Below are 23,320 nucleotides of genomic sequence, written 5' to 3' on the forward strand. Positions count from 1 at the left end.
CTCCCCCAGTCCTCTCCTTTTCAGCTCAATTCCCAGCCATAAGGAAATGGTCTAGAGCTCATTTCTGAGAGTCATTTCCTTCTGCATTCAGCACTGATGCTGACACAGGGACCTATTGCTTTATTTCAGCTTTATCTGATGAAAACCAAATGCTGCAGGCCAGTTCTATTGCTCAGAAAAGATAAATTACAGTCTACATGCATGCATGACCTACTGGTCAAGAGGCTTGTTTTAGTGTTTTATGGTCATTATTTATTGACCAGGTGTGAGATCCAAATCCGATCCTTGGAGCTTTCTGAGCTGGGCTGAAGCTTGTGGGAGCACCAGCTCAGACACGGACACGGTGCAGCCGTGGGGGTGCAGAGTCTGGCCCTGCCATGAACTGCACCAGCATCATTTCAACATCACTCCTCAGCCAGAACCATGGTTCAGTCAGCAGTGAATCCAGGTTCCACGTGGTGTGGTGCAGACAAACAGAAATAAGATGGATAAATTGAGGAAAAAGGCCAAAACTGTAATTCAGAGTCTAAATGTTTCAGTTTCAGCCCAATACCTGATGCTGTGAGAAGAGCTTCTGCTCCCTTTCCTGAGAGCTGCTCAGGTCTGAGTTACCACAGGGCTCCATCCTTACCTGTCCCTGGTGGCTTTGCACCCTTATAAAGCTGCTGCCAGGCAGCCTGAACCCAGCCAAAGGGATCTCCTGCTTCCCAGGGGAGCTAATGTTCCTGACAGCTTTGCTGCCCAGCCATTTGAAGAAGTTTCAGATCCAGTAAGTCCTAACAGGAACTGTTGGATCTGAATTAAAGTGGAATATACTGCACAGACATCACAGTGCCACACTCACAGCTCATCCCAGCCAAAGGCCAGGCAGGGCTGGGGCCCAGAAGGGGCTGAAGGGTCCCAATGCAGCAGGAGTGGCACAGGATGGTTCCAGGAGTGGGGGACAGGAGAAGATGCAGACCCTCATGGGAAGTCTGGACTGACCCACTGGGGTGCAGTGGGTACAGCCAGGCCCTTTGCAGGAAGGAGGGAGCAGCTCAGCACCTTTGTGACAGGAGGAAGCCCCTTTTCCACCAAGGAAGGCACAGGTTCACAGGGTCTGGGATTCTTACAGCCAAATGCTCGGCTTAGCAGGATTTATTCACCCTCTGGGGCTTAATATCATATTTCACTCTCAAAGTTCCACCTAGTGCCTTCAAAAAATAAAACAAACTCTTATTCAACGTGGGAGATTAATCTGTAACACAAAATATTTAATTAATCCAGTGAAATTTCATTTCATGCGTACTTGCATTTGTGCTGTGATAAGCAGTAGCTGAAGATCAGTGATTCACCAACTACTGTCTGCAACAAAGGAGTCGTTCGTCTACATCACAGTCAAGCATAGCAAATATCCAAGTAGTATTTTGGCATGGTCTGTAATGTTTGCTGTATTAGTCCTGTACATGAATAATTTACAGCAAAAGGTCTGTCTCATTGCCATCACCAAATCAAAAGCCATTTGCTCTAGTTATGATATCACAGTGACAGCTTGGCTCAGATAGTTTCCACTCTGCCAGCCTATGGATTTCACTGAGTTTAATGGAATTCTCTTACATATTAAACAAAAATAAAATTAAAAGAAGCATTACCAGTATCTGGGGCAGAAGCTCATGTTTGATTATAGTTCAGTCATGGTTCAATGACCAAAGGATGAGCTGAACTGAGACACCTCATCACTGTGAGAGCAACCCTGGGTTACCCCGTCCTCCCAGCACAGCTGCTGGGAATGGATGGCTGGAAGGGTTGGGGCAGGACATAAACAGGGACAGTGGCAGGGAGGACCCCAGGACCCTGACAGCCTATGGGATAGGGCAGGCAGCTTCTTCACCACAGCATGTGCTGCCTCCGGCCCTGCTCCCACTTACTGTAAGGAGTTTGTCATTGGGAAAGTATCACAAATCCCAAACCAGTGAAGTCAGATCCTCATTTACACATTAAGCCTTTTTATATCTCTCTTGCTGCATATGAGGGCCATAAAACAAGCAGCAAAGTGATTTACTTGCGTTTCAAGGCCCCTTTACAGAGCCAAAATGATTTATGGGACCCTCATGCACATGACCAAGAGGTCCTTAATATTTAACAGCTGTAAAAATCCTGCATGAATGCTGCATATTCCCAAGGCAGCTCTGGCCCACAAACAGATTAAGGTAACTCTGCATACACTGTGCCTGGTCAAATATTAATCACTGAATAATTTATCCTGTGAATTTATTTTGTTTTAAAAAATCATTCAACAGATAAATTTGCCTGCTCCAGTGCAAATGCATATTTATGATATGGTTATTGGTCTAATGTATGTTTTCTGGTATCCTCGTTTCAGGATATACATAATAGGAGTCAAATCCATCCCTAGGAAAAGGAAGGGCGGAGAGCCCAGAAGAAGCTTTCTATGCAGGGCTACGCTCGGCTGAACAGTGCTGCCTGCACCAGGGAGCTCTGGAAATGAGCACTTGCAGTCTTTTTAAATATTGATGGCTTGGCTAGAACTGTTATGAAAGCACTGGGGAGAGCATCGGGGCTGATGGAAAAGCCCCAGCACGTGGAGCAGAGCACACAGGAATCCCAGCAGGGCTCACTGGTACATGCCGCCCTCAGCACTTACTGCTCCCACCCTAAATGAGCCACCAGCACCACAAATGAGCCTGAACAGGCCCCATGTCCTTCAGCTCCACTCTGGAGTACACAAAACAGTGATGTGAAAGTTAGAACAGGGAACAGGTACCCACAGAGGTAGCTAAAGGTATTTGTCTCCCAGCATCTCAGGAGGATGGGGATCTGATGGCACAAGGCACAGCCAACTCCAGCCCAGGGGAGCCCCTCAGCCTGGCCAGTGCTTGTGGCTCCATGGGGGCCAGGCCAGGTCTCAACCAAAGACATCAGGCCAAGATGATCCCACCACACAGCCTGAAGACTGGCCAGGTTTTCAGGGGAGAAGTGCTCACACCAGAAGTGTGCTGCTCCATTCCCAAGTTCTCACTTGTCAATCCCCACTTAAAATGCCTTGATGGTAAACTGAAGGTAAAGCTGTGAGAATTTGGCACTCATTGACATCCTGGGAAGAGCAAAGTAAGCTCAGAGTTTGTGCTGGAGGGTGAGTCTACAGAAGCCTGTAGCACACCTGAAATGTCATATAGATGATCCCAAAGGGACCAGGGCTCAGACTTTTCTTGGAAACAGTTTGTGCAGGCAGCCAAAAGCACATAATGCCTGCACTGTGAGATGCGTGCTGCCATGGGAGACTGAAATCACAAACCTGATGGTCTTTTAGGGAAAGAAAATTCATATGGGAAACAGGTCCTGAGCTCAGGCTGGGCTCCTTGCAACCTGAAACCCATCACTGCCCCACTGCCTTACAATCATTACCTGTGGAGTCATGCTTTATAATTGTATGGTGCGAACAAGAGGATTAAAGAAGGTAACACGACTGACAATGTCTGATTAACCTTAGCCAGGTGTTGAATTCAGATTGTCAGAAGTTCCACACTAATGGACAAGAGCTGGGCCGGTGCATTTCTGAGCACTCCTGTGGCTCATCTCTTGAAGGCTTTTACTAGAGACTCCACGGTGGGCACTATGGCCACATGCTGTGCAGGCAGGTCAGCTCACTCAGCAAAAGAACGTCTGAGGATCTTGGCCAGCAGGATGGGCAGGTCAGTTTTTCCACCTGTTCGCTGCCTGTTCTCCACCTTGAAGAGGCACCAACATCATCAGAAATACCCTGATTCACACCGTGTGCATTGGGTGTAGAGCAGTCATTTAATGACCCTAAAATGGCACATCCACTGTGTGCACTGTGATTACACTACTTGAGCAGCTGAGGGGAGTATTTCTAGCACCTCCCTCATCAGCTCACTGCGTCACAGCTGCAGCTCCTGCCCAGCTACGGGTTGTGTGGGAGACAACAAGTCTACCAAATACATCAAACAGCAAAAGCAGGACTGAGGCTTTAACCAGGACTGACACCTCAGCTACGACTGACACCTTAACCAGGACTGCCACAGTGATGCCTGCATCCCATTCAGCCCCTACATCCCCTTCAGTCCCCGATTCCAGCCCAAAAGCCAAGGACAAATCCAACAGCCATCTGAAAGCATCAGCACATCTGAGCTCCCTGCCTGCTCTGAGCCAGCGCTCTGCTACTCCGGATCGATTGTCTGAAAACCCCTGTCTGAATCCTGACATCTCCTCTGTGGGCCTCCAGATAGGATCAGATCCATAGCCAAGGGCAACTTCTACAGAGTTTTAAAAGTTGCTTCTGATTTTTAAATCAGAGCAAGTGATTATTGAATCAAAGCCCCCAGGCCCTGGTGGCTCAGCTGTCCTGCTCTGCGCCCATGACAGCCCACGGCAGGATGTTCCCAGTTCTTTGGGGCCTGATGCCTCATTCCCCTTCCCTTCACACTGCTGGTGGGCACTGCCCATCACACCTACAGGTCCTCCCTCAGAGCCCCTGTTCCCCAGCACATCCCGTTTTGCAGCCATCAGTAGCACTGCCAAGCACAAACACTTTATCCACACTCAAACTGGACAAAACCCAGCACAAACAGCTTTCCCTTGCTCCCATGGCACCAAAACTCCCACAGTAATAGTTGGTTCACTTATTTTCATTTCTTCATTATGAGTTGGTTGGCAACACTGATTTTCACTTGGAGCAAGATTTTTCTCCCTCAGGTTCACCCTACACTCATCTAAAATTCCCCAGTGACCCTTCACACAGGAGCCTATTTGCTCAGCCATGCTCAAAACAGAGGGGTCAGAAAGGCCCCTCAGCACAGCAAAACATACCATTCAAGTGGTTCCCAACTTCCCACTCACAGCCTGAGCTGATTTGGAATTTAAATTAGTTGGGATTTGTGCTATGAGCGTTGGATACCTCCTCATCCTTCCACAGGTGCCACACACAGCTCAGGTGAGACCCTGCTCAGCCTCTCTCCAAAAAGCTCAGACAGCAGGAGCTGGATTTCCAGCTACAAAGAAAGAAGTTTAAATTTCTAGTAAATTGAGAGTGCTCCTCCATCATAGCAATGAGCCTGACATTCTTTTAGGAGAACATAAACTTAATTTTAAAACATCTGGGAAATTCCATTAAGCAATTTATCCTGTAACTGATGAAACTGCAATTTACTTCAAAGCCCCAACCAGCATTAGAGCCAGTCTCGTGAGCTCAACAGTACAATATTTGACACTGAAAATTATTCTAACAGCAAATAGCGTAAGTCTCCAATTAGCCTGATGTGGTAGATCTCAGTATGGGCGAGTGGCATGGCTGATGCTCTGGGATGGGCACACTCAGGTCATCACAAACAGCCCTTAAGTGCAGTGAGAGGAGTAATACAGGTGCAGTCAGAGGGTCCCAGGTGAACTAGCACCATCTTGCTCCATCCCAGTCAGCCCTCACCTCTCCACAACCTTCTCCTCAGAGCAAAGAGCTAAATATAGCAATCTATCACCTGCAGCCTCTCCCCCCTGCACTCCCCTCTGTGGCACCGCAGGCGGCAGGAGGACTGTGCTGGGATTAAGGTTGGGAAAAGAACTCGCTGTGCTTCAGGAGCTGCTCTGTGCTGCTGGCCCAGCTGCAGCCCCAGGCACATCCTGGGCTCCAGGGAATCCAGGGCAGTAGAAGAGTCCATGCCCAACCAGCACATGCCTAATTAATGTCTAGCTGCCTCTTGCAGTAACTGGTGACTAAGATCCTTATTGATCTAATTAGCAGCAAGAGAAGAAAATTCTGCTTTTTTGTTTTGTTGGGGACATTTGTTTCTATTTTTAAAGGGTGGTTGGCCTGTCCCGGGTCCCAGCTGGAGCTCCAATAACTCTGTGCTGGCACATGGGCAGCAGGACAAGCTGGCCCCAGAGCCCAACATACGGATCCATCACAGGTGGGTGCCCTGGGCAGAGGTCAGCACCACACACAGCCCAGGACTGGGCAGAGCACATGGGATGTGCCAAAACAGGACAGTCCTGAGTGAGGGCCATGGGATCCAGTTCCTTCTGCAGAAACTGTTTTAGTCAACAGCTCCAGTTTCAGGCTGTGACTGAGCTGGATGGAATCAGAGGAGACCCAAGGATTTACACTCACTCTGTGTTTCCTCTCCTTATGCTCAAACAATGCTGGGGACTGCTACAATTTATGCATGCCCCCAGCCCTCCCACCCCCTAGAGCAATCCTGGTGGGCAAAGAGCAGGAAGAGAACAGCAAGGGGATCTGCTGGACCCATCCCAACACTCCCATCTGTGCTCTGCCCAGGCATTCATGTCAAGCAAGGAATGCTAAATGGACAAAGCATACCACTGCCTGGAAATGTTTACTTTGAAAAAGGTATGAATGGAGGAGGGCAGGAAGAAGAAATATGTTGGTGCATGGTGTTTATTTATCTTCTGAAAGGAAACAAAGACTTCCCGGGACTGAATAGCTCAATTAAGCGCTTGCTGGAGTGACAGATTTACTGCTTGCTCAACAAATACATCTCAAACCAGAAGCAGAAACAGAATGAGAGAATTAACAGAGAGATCAAGAGAGCCTCAGATAACCCAAGACAGAACCCACCACCCTGCACAGGCACAAGGACCTCCTACAAAGTCGGGTCAGACAATTTGTTCACAACTCTGTGTCCCTGGGAAGGGAGAATAGCCCTGAGGAGATGACACAGCTCTGCAACCCTTGCTCAGCTGGGCAATCCCCAATGAACCTCCACAGCACTGCACAGGCTGGGGATCCACCGCAGTGGGATTTCAGCCAAAGCCTGTTGTATCAGTTTAAAGGTTCATCTGCAGCTGCTCTCGTGGAGATAGTTTTCCTAAAAACATTGACAAAGCAATTACTTATTGGTTTCCTTTTTGTTGGTACTCCTTACTCTTAGCCTGGGGACAAGGCTGTAATTCAGCACTTGGTGCAGATCACCTGCCAAAACGGGACAGATAATGCATCCCTGTCTCTGCAGTCACACGTGAAGCAGACCCCAGCCCTGTACAGCCCCTGCAGCTACACCTTCATGAATACTCAGGTAGTTATTTAAACCTACAAAACTACATGCAATCCTTCAGTTTAATAGGAAGCACTGGATTGTGTGTCCCTCCAGGAGCATCAAGGACTGTACTTTTTTTATGGGGACTCTGCTGGACCACAGTCAGCTCCATCAAGAAGGGTTGTGATGAAACCAGAGAGAGGATCACCTGCATTAGTAAAGGTGAAGCTGTTCCCAGCCAGGCTCCCTGGCAGGCAGGTTTTGTTTCACCCAATCAGTAACAATGGCCATAATTCAAGATTTGCAGGTGCCCAGATAGAAGCTCAAACCCTCCTGTAACCAAACCTCCCTGCAATTATGGCAGACAAATCCCTATCCCTCCCTCAGTGCCCAGACCGAGAGGATTTGTGGGTTTTCCATTTCAGGAAGATTTTGAAAGGCACAAAAGCCCATTGTGTGTGAAACTCCTGGTGATAATAAATGACAGTTGGGTCCTCATCAATCATTATGTACTCAGAAATCTTCACTTTCGTGATTAACATATTGTTTCTTTGGCTCTCCTCTTGATTAACAGGAATCACAGAGAAACACACATCCTATCATTACTGGCTCAGGGAGCTCTGCAATTACAGTTTTTAATTAATATCCTGGTTCATTTCAGGGAAACTATGAGTTTAAGTCTACTTTTTTGATGACCAAATATCAGCCATGGCATAGATTGAGAGCTTTCCTCCTGCAGCCTCAGGAAAGGGCAAATGAGAAAGAACATCACTCAGGAAAACTTTTCCAAACAAAAATTCTGAATTTCATCTGGGACACGTAGTGATCTATTTATCATACCCTCATTTCAAAAGGCTCTTTTTCTGCAGCATAATGAACCTGTATGTGCAGTTTTTGACGAGGTCACCATGACAACTCTCCAAAGTCATTCTAAGACATCTTGAGTAAACCAGGGCTCTACCATCACCACGATTGCCCCACACCACTGAGCATGTTTTAAGCTGGTTTTCTGTTATGTGGCATATGGGTCACAGAATCACTGAGGTTGGAAAAAACCTCCAAGATCATGGAGTCCAACCCATGACTAGTCCTAACCTTGCCAACCAGACCAGAGCACTGAGTGCCATGCCCAGCAATTCCTTGAACACGTCCGGGGATGGGGACTCCACCAAAAAGTGGATCTGTGTGGATCTGGGACCTGATTTGAGCCTTGACCAAATGTGGTGTGGCATTAACCTTGTGAGTTTCTTTCTAAGTGGGTTTTAAAGCTGAGCCCAGCTGGGACCTGGGTGATGCCACATCTCTCACACCTGAAAGAACCACCATCTTTCCCCTACTTGAACCATTGCCTTTTCTTCCTCACGCTTTCTCTTCATCTCTCATTTCCATTGTTGAATTTTCTCTTTAGCATGTTTTGTTTCTGATGGAAAAGGGGAGTCATGGCTGGGAGCTCTGCCCACAGCTGGCCTCATACTCAGGTTGCTCCCAGGGCTGTCAGGGGGTGTCTGCAGCCATCACCAGGCACAGAATCCTCCTCTGAGCCACATGATACAGCTCATCTGGTCTGCAACCTGCTCAATATTCTGATTGCACCCAGTTGCCATGAAAGGAACAATCTCACAAGGCCCATCATGCACCGGAGCATGAAGCACAAACAGGAATTTTCCTGCAATTAGAAAAAAAATGGTGCTGTAACATGCTTTGGAAGAGGGTTGTGCAGGCAGAAACAAGGCAAGACAGGAATTATTTTATTTTTAAAATAGGGGAACATTTCTGTGGGGAAATACAAAATTATTTCAATCTTGAAATGTCTTTTTTTTCTGCCAAGTCTTCCTGATAAAAAATGATGGACAGCCCCATCTCTGTGCAGTGTCCTAACTGTACAGGTGAAAATAACCTGGCACCCATTGCCAAGTTCCAAACTGAGGGTTGTCAGTGCTTTGGATCCAATCTGTCCTGCTACAAAAGCATGAATCACAGAAGTTGCATTTTAGGCACTCCTGAGATTTGGAGAATTTTATCCTAAACGAGGAATAAGTCAGGCAGCCACTGAAGCTGCAAGTGACTTGATGTGAGGATCCACTTTACCATCAGCCTGAAGGTATTTCCCCTAACCATGTGCCTTTGCCTTGGAAAAGAGGCAGGAGCTGAGGGCAGGACTGCCTCTGTCCTCTCTGGTGGCTGCTGCTGCTCTTTTTCCCCTCAGCACCCCAGGGTGGCTGAGGCAGAAGTGCCTTTCACCCCCCGAGCCCTTCCTGGGTGCCAGGGCTGCTCCCCTCAGTGCCAGTTACAGCCAGTGGCATCCCTGTAAACATTGGATGTGCCACCCAAAACCATAGTGAAAAAGCCAAGAGCAATTACTTAACTGCTTTGATCTGTGCTCTGGTGAGATCCATGGAGCATAATTATATTCTTGCTTTAAAAAGAGTGAAGAAGAAGAAAAGGCTTTATTTTGATGTTTTAGTGTTTGCTTCACAGCAATATGTGCTTAAAGGGAACTATGGTAATTTATCTTTCCAATGCCTGCTTTCTACAACTGAAAAACAGGAATAGCTGCTGTACATTTGCATCTCATTTTTAGCTCAAGCTTCTCAACAAGGATTCAGCCAAATGTATCGGCGCAGTTTGCAGCGAGAGCAGCTCAAGGAAATAAAACCTCCAGGGATGCTGACAAAAACAGGCATTAAATCAGGATCTGTTCTTCCATGGGGAAAGGAACCCAGCACTTGAAGTAGGATCTGAAGTTCGCTGAACTCCTTCCATCAGCTCCATAGGCTCTGGACAGCTCCCAAAGATACAGTGATCGACTGCAGCCACTACAGCTGAACCGGCTGGGGCCAAATTCACCTCGAGACCCGGGGCCACCCTCTCCGTGGCAGAGGAGGTGAGCACAAGTCCCTGGATGGCCCTGTGGCATCCCCACTCCCACTGCGGCTCTGGGGAGAGTCGAGGGCAGGCACCACTGAAGGGCTCCGGGAGCAGCCAAGCACCTTCGAGCCCCCCAGGTTTATTGTGGGTGGCTCTTTCAAAGTTCCACCTGAAAGTGTGCAAAAGTCTTAATTTTCAATTTGCTCCGACAAAAGTGAGGAATATTGGCCAGCTGCACTTTTTACGGGGAAGTTACGAGCACTGATCTCGGAGAGCTGGAAAACACGTACCAGTTTTGCATAACAATTAACTTTTATGTTTTTCAAGAGGGCTGTTCCCCTCTGCTGTCTCTGCACGCTGGGCCAAACCCCCTTCTCTTCTCAACCACTGAAGCTCCGCTGCTTCCAGCCACGGCGATTTCCCCAAACTGAGGTTTTGCTCTTTGTTTTAACCCTGCCTTTGTCTGAAGGTCACCGAGGCTCCGAGGGAGCGGTTTCAGACGCGGGGAGGGCTCGGCTGGCTCTAATCCCTGGCTCCCAGGGAAGCAGAGCCTGTTAATGCAGCGCTTTCAAACCCTTCCCGGAGCCCACTTTATCTGAAAAGTGCAGCAGTCGGAGAGACTGAAAGCAGAGGTGGGGCTGATCCAGGCACTGTGGGAGCCTAACAGACCAGTTTAATTAGTAAGACTGAGCCAAGATAGAAGCTTTCATCTTTTGATACAGCAAAGAGGACAGAGGAGAGGCGAACGATCTAAAAAGGTGCCCATTGCCCCGGGCTGGCTTTCACTGGGCACCGCTCCTTTTGTTCCTCAGTCCTTTTGGTCTGGTGAATTCAGTCAGTCACAATGGATTGCTTATTGCATTTGAAAGAGTGGGAGGAAAAACTACTCCCAGGAACACGCCTGCAGTCAGGGTAGAGCAGTTGGAGTAGCTCCCAGGCTCTTTACTGTTTTTTTCAATCAAGGATGTTCAAAAATTGTCATTTGGGACAGCCTGGCCAGCCAGGCTGCAAGTGACAGCCATGGTCAGGGGAAAAGTTTTCCCCAAAGGTTTTATTCCAGGACAAAACAGCAACAGGCATTGTGCTAGAAGTTTCCATTCACCACCTGGATATCTGGGGCACAGATGGTTTTCCTCCAGCACGGAGCAGCTCTGTAACCCACTGCAGCAGCAAGTGGGTCCCAGCTGGTATTGACAGGGTCAGGCTACCGTTGTCATTTTACAAAGCACATTTAAACTCAGCAGTTTCTGATCTCTTGGCAGCAAACCCTGAGTACTTTGCAGGGTGTCATCACCACAGCATCTCCAAGAAATCACACAGAAATGGTGAGTTTGCCATTGGGATCTGGGATCTGACTGGCTCCTGGCTGGGAGCAGCAGGCTGGTCTGGCTCATTGGGCTGCTGGCCCTGGTCACCTGGGGATACAGGGAGGTGTCACAGCAGGACTTTCCCTCCAGATCATCATAGAATCACAGAACAGTTTGGGTTGGAAGGGACCTTAAAGCTCATCTTGCTACAACCCTCTGCCATGGGCAGGGACACCTTCCACTAGACCGAGGTTGCTCCAAGTCCCATCCAATCTGGCCTTGAAAAGATGGATGTAAAGCTTTCCTTGCAAACCTCTCACACTCAGAACAACTTCATCAGTTTTGCATTGTGTACGTCAAGTGTAGAGAACGTTCCAAAGGAGACTGGGAAGGCTCATGACATTTCCAGTTTATCCAGGCCATGCAGGAGTTGTGTATCGGCATCACTCCCAATTTACCTTCCTTGCAGGTGGAATTTTGCCTTTTTTTTAACAGAAAGGTAAAACAACCAAAGCATTTAGTTTTACTAAGGAAAGGTTCAGACAGAAAAAAAAAATCTGTTTTCCTTGGAGCTATCTTGCTTGTTTCTCCAGAGCAAGATGAGGCAAGTGACACAGGCAGCTATATTCTTTCCTGGCAGCACCTGTATGGCCATTTTTATGAGACGTGAGGAAGAAGAAGCCTCAAACACACAGTATTTCTGGTGAAATATCTCAGGAGCACTTTGAGCTAGAAATGACTACACCAGCTCCCCTCTAGCAACAGATTGCTTTCTAATTCACAGAACGCAAATGCAGATGCTGTTCTTGGCACTCAACCAAATTATTGCACAATGCATTTGTTTCTAGAGGAGCAGCATTTAATACAGCAGCAATAAAAGGGAAAATAATACCTGACATCACCTGCATTTGCCTGGGCTTGTTATTTCTGCATATGACATGGTGAAGACCCTAAACTGACAGCAAACATCAGCCCTGGAGAGATCTTGGGCTGCCTGTCCTGGCAATAATGAATGGGGAGGAAATGTAACAGGTATTTCCATTATGCACAAGCCTTCAGCCCTGTGGTTATCCTATGGGTCACTTTGTAGGATGGAGTCACCCAACACAAGCCCTGCCTGACTTCTGCAGCTTGGCTGGGAGGCAAAATGGTTAAATTAAAAGAAATGTTATCAGAGCCAGGGATTCAGAGTCTCTCTCACTTCAAAGTATTTGGTTCAGGATCAAGAGAAAGATAATTAATCTCCATTAGCAATACAAGACCCATTCTCTGGGATTCAGTTCTGACATATATTACAAATATGGGGTTTGGATTAGGGTTGGCTGCACCAGCTGGGTCACAGCCCCATGCCCAGAGCCACCCATGAGAACCCAGGATGGTGGCAGAGAGCCTCCCACATGGCTTTCTACAGACCAGGAACTTCTACTTCTGCCAAACAAAGAGAAATAGGAGAAAAAAAATCACTTCTTTGCCACAATGACTCTAAGAAGAACCCGAACACACTTGAAAACAAGGAATTTAAGTGAGTGTCAATATCTTACCCTTCAATAATAAGGAAGGGGAGATGCTGTCATTTTTCCTGACGTTTTCTCTCTATTCCCACTTGGTTTTGTTGATGCTGCCACAAAGGTGAGGAGTACCCAGAGTACCCAGGCCCAAACCATACTGTATCCCCTGCAGTGACCTAGCAGGCTCAGGAGGGTGAAAACACCCTCCCAAAGCAGAAACTTCTGCCTCGAGGGAGCTGAGGGCAAACGGTTCTACATCCCCTCACATTTCCAACCAGTTGAGTGGATCAGGTTCTGAATGCAAGGGTCACATTAATTAAGCTGTAACATTTCCTTGTTTGAAACAAGCCCGTTTCTCCCCCCAGGTTTCATCAACAGCCCCCATCTGCAGCCACATTCCCTGTAAATGCCAATGGAACATGAGGGATTACTGACTTGCCAACTCCTCACAAAAATTGTGTCTTATCAAAGAGGCATTGAAGTACATAATACAATTACTCAAAGAACAGTTTTCTGGTGGCAGAGCCAGTATTTTACATCCACTGCTGAATTTACAGTCAAAGACTGAACACTGTCAGTGAGCACTGACGTGATACATGTCCCTCCTTGGGGCTTTTTCTTCCTCCTTCCTTTTTCTTTCAACCCAAGCCACAGACCAATGTGTGGCTGGAGTTAACAACAGGCTCATGACTGCTTCAGAGATGGACTGGAGCCCTGGAGCAGTCACAGCCACACCAACCCATCAAAACAAGCTCCTGCTTTCCAGAACAGGCAGGAGACAGTGCAGTCTGGTTCATACACTGGATTTCACTATCTCTCTCATAAACCACTGAATCATTTGGGTTGGAAAAGGCCTGTGAGACTATCAAGTCCAACCTTTGACTGATTACCACCTTGTCAACTAGTCCGAAGCACGGAGTGGCATGTCCAGTTGTTTCTTGAACACCCTAAACATCATGAACATCTTAAATGCAACAGGATAAGAGAGAATAGAGCAGTGCACAGGACAGCAGAAGCACCACGAGGTACTTTGAACCCACTTACATGATATATATTTTATGCATATTTTATATAGACACATAAATATACATCTGCAGAACGTGCAGATATTCTTACATTGCCGAAGACTGAATACTGTTTTGTGCTTGTGTTCACCACATCAACCTGACCTTTTGAATTCTTGAGGTCTGTTTCACAACCAGGACCCTGGGAACTGGATGCACCTCTTTTCAGGTGACAATGACAGCAGCTTCCTGTCCTTAGGACATGCTGGAAGTTCAGTGTATTCACAGTTCTCCTCATATAGCTGAGGACAGGCAGCCTCCCCTCCCCTTCCACATCTTACTGTTGGTTAATTATAAACAAAATGTCTAGATTTTTATCTGTTTATCCAGATTTCTGTACATACAACAACCTTATTTACCCAGACAGGGTGGTGTGGGCACCAGTAAGCAAATATTTGATGAGCATTATCTGAACCTTAAATGTTATTCCTAATAAAAATGTCAGCTTGAAAAATCAATTAAGTCCCATGGAACCAGATTCACAGCAGAGATGAATCGGTTTATTTCTGGGAAAGTCAATGAAGTTAAACTAATTTACACAGCTGCTAACACCACCCTGACTCCTGAACAACAGTAAATAGTCTGTGCTTCCCTCCATTTAAGCAAAACTGCATAACTCATTTAAAAAGAGAGAAACAGCTACTATGCTGAAACAGCTACTGAGCTTTTGGCCTAAAAGAGATCCTGCATTTTCTTTTTTTTTAACCCAACAAGCCAAAACTGCTTTTTGAATTGTTTTCCTTATCTAGTATCAACTACACTCATAGAGTCATTACGGTTGGAAAAGACCTCTAAGATCACCAAGTCCAGGCCAGCCAGGGTTCTCCAAGGAGAGTCTGACAAAACTACTTCTTGTCACTAACTAAATCTAACTAAACCTCCCAAGTTTTATGGCCCCATGAGGTCTCCCATACAAGTATTTCATGCCAATTTTATGAGCCCGAATTACAAATACTGACAATGTGATTCAGGAGGACATGGTAAATATTCCCTGCTCCTGAGGAAGGCATTAGTTGAAGAGGAATCACAGGCTCTGGGAAGGCAAGTGCTGGATGAGCAATCATTGCTGTTCATGTTCTGCTGACCCAGCTGGTCCCAGGCTCACTCTGGGTCATGGCCCTCAGTCTGACAATAGATTCTGGGTGGAGCAGAACCAAAAGCTGACAAACACCAACACCCTCGTGGGGCACAAACCCAGCGTTACACCCACCTCAACTCCCATATCAACACAGTTCTCCATCTCCTGAGATGTATTTCCTTTCTGCTGTCAATATTGTACAGAAATGGGGATGTACTGTACCATAAATATTTAATTACAGGTAGCTAATGAAAACACTGAAGTTAATCAAAACCTCAAGGTAATGTGCACAAATACAGCAAGGGACTTTTTACATGCAAATGAAAAAATAAGACAGGAAATACTCTGGGTAAAAATTTCAGTGCTGCTTAAATAAATTCATTCTGGTTAATTAAATCCTTTACAAATCATTATTTGTTTCGTGTTTGTTACAGAACACATCACAAAGCAAGTCCTACCCCTGCTCTGTATCCAGCAATTACACTGCCTTTTCCATGACTGTTTTGTCTCCTGTGTCAGATTTAGTTCAGTATTCCTAAACTCTTGCAAAATAAAGTTTAAGTGTTTTTATATGTGTCTCTCACAAGCTGAGATACTGACCTTGGCTTGTAAGAAAAAGAACAAAAGTCAAAAAGAAAAAACACAGAAGTACAAAATTTGAAGTTCAGTGAGAGACTGAAGCAATTTTCCAAGGAATCTGCCCTTCCTACAGGGCTGGCCTCACCACAGCCAAGAACAGCTGGAACACCATTTTACCATTCCTGCATTTGGGAAAATTAATAAACAAGGGATTTAGAGGTATAAAATGACCACATAAAATTCCATGTTTCAGTGCATAGAAGAGTTTCTAACGGACACTATTGCCTGTGAATAGCCAGTTCCAGAGTTCCTTATGGAGAAGACAATGACGTGCATCTGCCTCAATGCCATCAGCATTTCTGCCCCAGAAACATTTCCCCTGCACTTTCCCCATCAGTAACAAAACTGTTTTTCTTCCTCCAAAATATTTTTCTCCCAACAACATTTTCTTTAAAATTTGATCTCAACAGTTATGGAAATTCACAATGTTTGCTAACTAGAAGATCCAAGAATAAATTAAATATTTATCCTATTCCAGTGATGCAGTGTCAGAGCCAGGAGGGAGCCTGGGATCTCCCCTGCTGCATCTGTCCTGCACCCACAAAAGGTTCATCACTGTAATTTGAAGAGACAAAAGAAGATGGATTTTTGTATTTCACAGCTGGGAAGTTCAGAATGGTTCTAACTAGGGGAAAGAGTAATTAGGCATTTGCAGAGGAGTCTAGAGGGGGGTGGAGATGAGGAATTTATCATACTCCTCAAACCTAGACATCACCTCTGCTATGGGAGTCAGGAACTTAAAACTGAGTTTAAAGTCTTCAGTGGGCTACAGTACAGGTTAATGACAGCTCATTACATAAGGTGCTACATATTATTTGTGATTTTTAAACTATTTAAAATAATTTCTTGGACTTCGTTTTTACTGGATGTGACACTCAGTCCTATGGTTTAGTTGCCAAGGTGGTGCTTGGTCAAAGGTTGAATCTTGGAGGTCTTTTCCAGCCTCAGTGATTCCGTGATTCTATTCCACCACAATATGAAGTGATTATCAAAACACAGAAACGGAATAATTAGCACATCATTACTAATAAAATGGGGTCATCAAATAAAAGATACAAGATAATTGTATTACATAACCCCACAGCTGGAAAGGCGCAGGAAATACATGGGAAATCAGTTAAAACCAAGGAGTGATTAGGCTGACTGTGACTGCGATGATGTAATTGCAGTAAAACAAAGCAAACGTACCTGCCCTTCCTTGGTGGCAGCAGGAAAGTCTCTCCCTGTAACTGGACTCTGTCAGGGAGGGAGCAGCCCCTGATCCCTCTTATCCACTCTCTGGCATGACCCGCTGCTCTCCCAGCTCATCATACACCAAACGCATGTGAAAGATGAATGGATGAGGACATGAATACTTATCAGCTTCTAAGCAAATTCCCTTAATATGCAATTATTTCACCCCAAAACACTCCTAGGCAATCAAAGACAAGATGGAGAACAAAGCATTTAGCAAAAATTTGTGTAATCAAATAATTATTTATCCTGTAATTGGCACTGAAAAACACTGTGCTCAGGCAGTACGATTACTCCAGCGCTGCAGAGACCAGCAGTCACACGAGCCTGACTGCAGCCACCCCCCAGGGTCACTCAGCCCCCTCCCACACCATCCCTCCTCCACACAGCCTGTGCTCACATCCCATTTGTTTTGCTCATTAGGGAGCAGCCAAGCGGAGCCAGCGGGAGCCAGGCTGGGATCAGCAGCGCCAGGCAGAAAGGATTGCTGCTATCTTAGGATATGCTTCACTGGAGCCTCTTCAGAAAGGGAGCTTCACCAAACAAGAAGATAAATCACTCCTGAGTGCAGAAGTGACGGGTGGATGGACATTCCCCGCATCCCTTGCCGGGCAGCACCCACCTGGGAGCAGCTCCCAGGGAGCAGGCAGGCACTGCTGTGTGCCCATGGATAGTTCAGTGAGCTTGCCTTGTGTACAAGGCTGACTTGAGTCCATGGGGAATTCAGACCCTAAAACTGTACCAAATGACTTGGAGCATGTGATGTGCCTTCAAACACAAGCACTAAATCTGAAGTCTCACTGTTGCAGCTCTCCAGGGAGAGCAGGAGTACAGCCCTGTCATGATGGTTTGCCTTGGATTAGGGGGAAAAAGAAAATAAGGAGGGGAGAACTTGACTTTATCAAGTTTGCATCTGCATTTCCCCCATCTCACATGGGTCGTTGCACTGTCATCTCCTGCCACCTCACCAAGCTGGGGCTTCCAGAGGATGAATTAGTTTGAAGCAGCTGACAGGTAGGTGCACGGTCACATCACTCTCACAGAGCCTCCGCCTCCCAGGTCCTCAGGTCTTCAATACTCAAATGTTTGTAAATGTAGCATCTTGGTTTTACTCCAAATAGAACTTCAAGTCAAAGCAAACCGTGACTTTGGAGGCCCTGGGCAATGCTGATGGAAAGTGACTCAGAGCCCCAGCAGCAGAGAGAACAGTGCTGGTGGCGGGGGTCTGATCACACAAATCCAGCTTGATGCAGCTTTTAAAGTACTGGTGATTTTACCTGCACAAGTGTAAATCCATATCAACACTTCTGCAGATACAACCAAACCCCTCTCTTGCAGAAGAACAGGTGAGTGAATGAAAGAAATGAATGGCTGCAGACCATGAATACAATACCAACTCTTCCTAAAAGGCAGCTTTTATCAGGTTTTGTTGGCCTGTAGAGCCACTCGTGCAACTCCTCCTTTCCCCCAGATTCCTGGTCCAACCACTCCCCTGCTCACAACATGCTCCCAGCATCTGATGCAGCCTCAGGTGTTGCTTGTCATTTTGTGTCACTCCAGCCCCTCTCACATGTCTTTTCTTTGTGGTGAAAAAAGAAATAAAATAGAGCCAGTAGATGCAGAGCAACCCTCAATCCTCTATTCTTTCCCTAAAAAGAACTTTTCACCCTCCTCATCCCCTCCTTAAGCAGGAAGGTATCAGCACTCATAAAATGGAAACACTAAAAGGCTGTTGGAGATTGGGAGATATATGACTGCAGACATGCTGAAAATGTCTTCACATGCAGGACTGCAGCATCCGAAGCACCAGTTCCAGGAGTCAGATAAATCACAGGTTGAAAGATGAGCTCAGGGAAGGCAGGCAGAGGAGGTGGCCCATGGCAGGCAGAGGAGACGGCACACCCAGGGCAGAGCAGATGGCCTGTAAGGCTCAGGGCATGGAGGATGTAACGACTGTGGGAAGAGCAGCATAGCAAACAACATATCCCTCATTCCACAGCAAAGGACACTGAGCAGAGCCCAGAATGCCATTATGTGCATGTACCTGCATTATCTTGGGGTGGATTACACTTGACAAAGTGCATTTCTATATCTCTTTGGCTCCCTTCAGCCCTCACACGCAGCTCCCAGCATTACTATCACCCACGATGCTTCCCACAGGCAACATATTGCTCTTATCGTTCATGCTTCGCACTGATGCCACGAGCAGGAACAAGAAGGAAATCACCCCATTTAAACAGAAAATAAGTTTGAGAAAATCTACTCTCATTTTAGGGCTTGATTATCACTGCTCTGTGAACAGAGTTTGTGTGTGTAATTATAGCAGCCATAAACATCAGTGCAGTAACTTCAGACAGTAATAAGCTTGTCTGCCCAGAAGGGCAGCTTCGGGCACAGCAGTGGGACAGAAAAGCACTGGGGACAAGTGGTGGGCTCAGAATCCACAGTGACCTTGAGAATGTGCCAGGCACATGTGTGTGAGCATCACACTGTGCCTGTATAACCCTCCATTCAGGTCAGAGGTGTCTCTCAGCGGCCTAGGTCTGAATCTGAAATCATCTCCCTTAAAAGCTTTAGTGGAATTTATCCAGAATCTGACTCTGGATGTGGAAAGGCAATTCCTGCCACCAGCCAGCTCAGCCCCAGCAACAACCATGGACCTTCCCCAGGGTTCAGCACCACATCTGAACAGAAGCATTGGTGCACCTGTGGATGCAGATTCAGGGCTAAAACTCTTCACTCCCCTGTTCCACTCTTCCCCTGTGTTACACCTGCACTTACACAGGTCTCCTCGCTGGTGACATCAGTCACCCTGGACCATTTGTTCTGAACTGTATGAAAAAGTAAGTGCTAAAATAGCTTATTTTTCACTATCATTACTATCCTGTTTCAGAGGAATGTATTCATATAAAAATAATAGGTATTAAAATTATTCCATTTAAAATCTTATCAATAACCCAGGGCTAGAAGAGGATTGGTGTTGGGGGAGGTGAATGGAGGGCAGTGCACCCTTCCATCCTCTGGCACCAGGGCAAGGTGCTCCATTGGAAACTGCTGAAGCGACTATTAGTGGCACTGAGGGAAAAGTCAAGCACCCATGCAGTGGAACTGGAGCTGGTTGCAAACACCAGCTGCTATTTCTGGGTGTGACTCTGCAACACCACTATGGTTCCAGTCTCTGTTTTACGAGCTCAACTGTCAGTGCTTGCCTGGTAGCACATTCCCTGGGTGAATGTCGCATCAGGGCACAGGGATGGCAGAACTCAGAGCACACTTGACCGCTGCTGGGGTCATGATTAAAGGTAACAAAAAACATTAGGAGAGGACTGAGACTTCGAGCAAAAAGCAAGTCTCAAATTTAAGGAGCATTATTACAAATCTGTTGATGTCCTCAAGGCCTTTTTAAGCATTAGAGGTACTGTGCTACTTGTGGCCTTTCCAGAATACTATCTAACAGGCATTGATTTCTGGGTTTAGACATATTTGCCCTGAACACCTGCTGGGGTTATAAATGCAAATACAAACAGAAGTGAAAGGGAAGACAGTTCCATGGCTGCTAAAGAAGGGACGTGTTCATATTGACCTGGGCTTGTCTGAGATACTGAGTCGCGTGTAACACCCACAGTCACTCCTTGGGGACACCACACCAGGGACCACATCCCAGGGCTGCCCCAGCCTATGTGAGACAAGGAACAGGCACTGCTGTCCCCACTGCACAATCCCTGGGGAAAACATGAACCCTGAGTCCATGACTTGTCACAGCTGGGACCTGCTGTCCTGTCCCACACTGTCTCTCAGGAATCAAAGGAACTGAAAAAAAAGTCAGAGTCATCCAGGTTGGAAAAAACCTCCAAGATCATTGAGTACAATCTGTGACCAAACCCATTCTTGTCAACCAGATCAGAGCACTGAGTGCCACACCCTGTTGTTCTTTGAATACCGCCAGGGATGGGGACTCTACCACTTCCCTGGGCAGCCTCTTCCAATGCCTAACCATCCTTTCCACAAAGAAATTTTTCCTGATGTCAAACCTACCCAATACCTCCCTCATAAAGCCCAGGAGCAGACAAAACATGCATCAGTTCAGCATCATCCCTTCACATGTTCACTATTTACAGTCAGAGACAACAGTGCTGCAACAGGAGATTTCTTTATACCAGACATCTCCAACTGCCACACTCCCTCTCCCAACAGCCAAGGGGGAATGGTGGGAAATTAAGATCTGGTGACTGATGCTGCAGGTCCTGTTCCAGGCATGGAGCCATGGGAGCTGAGGCAAAGGGAAGACAAATACCATAATTGGAAGGTGCCAGGGAGTTGTCAGTGCTATCAGGAGAAAGGCAATTGCTGTTTGAAAATTAATCTTTTTTTATTCTATTGTTATTCCCTTTTTACTGTCAGAATAAGCAAAACAGGAGATTACTTGGTGATGTTCTCCCTCAAGGGAAAATGCAGTTTAAATGGAAATGAGCTCCAGGCTGGCAGCACCCACCCTGGCCAAGGGAAAGGCATCCTATACCAACTTAGTGACCAGGCTGAAGTCTTCCATTCAAATTCCTATGCCACCTCTTATGTTTTTATCATTTATTTCTCAACAAAAATCCACTTCTCCATTGCTCCCAGACTGGCGACCCAGAAGCCCACTGTCTAGGGAACAATATCCCCATCAGCCTACACACCTCTTGTCTGGTTCTCCATTGTTCCTGTTTTCCCCAAGATCATTAAAAGCTCAGCTTACAGATGGTATCTAGATGTTCTTTTGTTCACTTCCACCTCAAACTATCAGTCCAAGTCCTGGCCACCACACGCTGCTGGAGCCTCTCCTGACCCCAAATGTGCTCACAGGAGAGGGCCCATCTGTCAGCCCTTCCAACACAGAGGCTCAGACAGTTCCTGTCTTCCAAACAAAATCCCTCCTGCAGCCTATCATTTGGAGAATCCTCTCCAACAGCTTCATTGGCTTTCTGTGCAGTTCTCAAACTGTCTTGTTTGTCTTTGCTTCTGATTTGGTTGTGGGTAATTTCATCCCCCAACATATCTTTAATTAACAGTTCTGTGTTGATGACTCACAAATGCACCTTTCAGCTCCAGACATATCTCCTTCTGTTCAAACACCAAATTCTACCCTCCCAGTCCTGGGGAGGTTTGTCATGTAGGTCTGGGAACACCAAAGAGATCCAGGTTATTTCCAGGTTCGCCACACACTTCTCTCCATCACTGGGGTCAACATCTTGATCATACAAACAACAGCTTCATAGTTTGGGATCATCCTTGGCTTGAATGTCCTGGCTACATTCACACCTTACCAGCCTGAGGATTGAAGATGCCAGCTCTCTCCTATTTCCATGCAAAACAAATTCCCACCGCCTTAATTTTAAAATTCTTTCTGGCTCTTTCACCTTCCTGCCCTGCACACAATGCCAGAAAATCCCAGGAAAGGTCACATGCCCAGGTGTCACTTCAGTGTCTACTTGCAAACCCATTCTCTACCTTCTCTTCGTCACAACCATAAGCTGGTCCTTTACCTCCCTCCTCTCTCCTGCAACAGAGTTTGTGATTATCACAGAATCCCAGACTGGTTTGGGTTGAAAGAGACCTTAAAGCTTGTCTTGTTCCAACCCCCTGCCATGGGCAGGGACACCTTCCACTAGACCAGGCTGCTCCAAGCCCCACCCAACCTGGCTTTGAACAATTCCAGGGATAGAGCATCCTTGGTTGTTTCCCTGGAAACCCTTGTAGGAAGTGTGACCTCTCCAAGGCTTCTGGGGAACAGCCTCTCATCCTGACACCTGAAGCAGTGACCCAAGTGGGAAAGGAGCTCGAAGTCCAGATTCATCCCTGTGAGTACCAGCCTACCAGCCTTCAGGAGTCTGACTCTGGGGACCATCAGCCAACTTATCTGATCATTCTTGCTGTCACTATTCATAGGGAGCAACGGAGAGAAGTTGCAGGCTCCAAGGCAACTCACTTACCACTCAAAAAATTGTGTGTGTGGGTGGTTTGAATTCACATTTATCCCATGCAAGTAAAAGGAAAACTAAGCTTGGGCTTCTTTAGCAAATCATACACTAAGGGACCAGGATCCAAAACTAAATAGAATAAAATATATTCTTGATGCAGCAAAGTAGGCTGGTATGGAAAGAAGAGATGCCAGAAAACACAGGAGGAGATGATAAACTGCACTGGCTGGCTGAGCAGACTAGAAAGGAAAAGGAAGAAAAACTGAGAATGGCAAAAGAGACTCATGAATGATGCGTGGTTCTTGTAAAAATAAACGATTAAAAAAAAAGAGAAAATCATCACTTCCAACACTCGGTGCTGTAAACAGGCTCAGGAACATACCAGATGCCTTTTCCTGCACTACCTTGCCTCAGCAGGAGCTTGAAACCCCCCGGGACCAGCACTGCCACGAACAAATGATGGGAGAACAGATTGCCTGGTGCCAGCCTTCACCTTTCTCCAATGTGGAAACAATCAGGGACATTTCATTGCTAGGGTGAGAAAACCATTAATGATGTGTTGATGAACACAAAGTTAATTTTCTGATACATTTCCTACAAACTGTTTCTTTAGGAACTCTCATCGGAGCTCAGAAAGCAGCGTGAAAGAGCTACTG

At 46.5% G+C, this 23,320-nt stretch overlaps 1 protein-coding gene across 2 annotated transcripts in view; it reads right to left on the reverse strand.

Moving 5' to 3' along the window:
• KCTD16 (potassium channel tetramerization domain containing 16) overlaps positions 1-23,320 on the reverse strand; it is a 74,936-nt gene that overhangs the window by 25,875 nt on the left and 25,741 nt on the right. The gene's annotated exons all lie outside the window — the stretch shown is intronic.

The sequence above is a fragment of the Pithys albifrons genome, chromosome 15 (assembly GCF_047495875.1).
Source record: "Pithys albifrons albifrons isolate INPA30051 chromosome 15, PitAlb_v1, whole genome shotgun sequence".
In the NCBI taxonomy this organism is placed as follows: domain Eukaryota; kingdom Metazoa; phylum Chordata; class Aves; order Passeriformes; family Thamnophilidae; genus Pithys; species Pithys albifrons.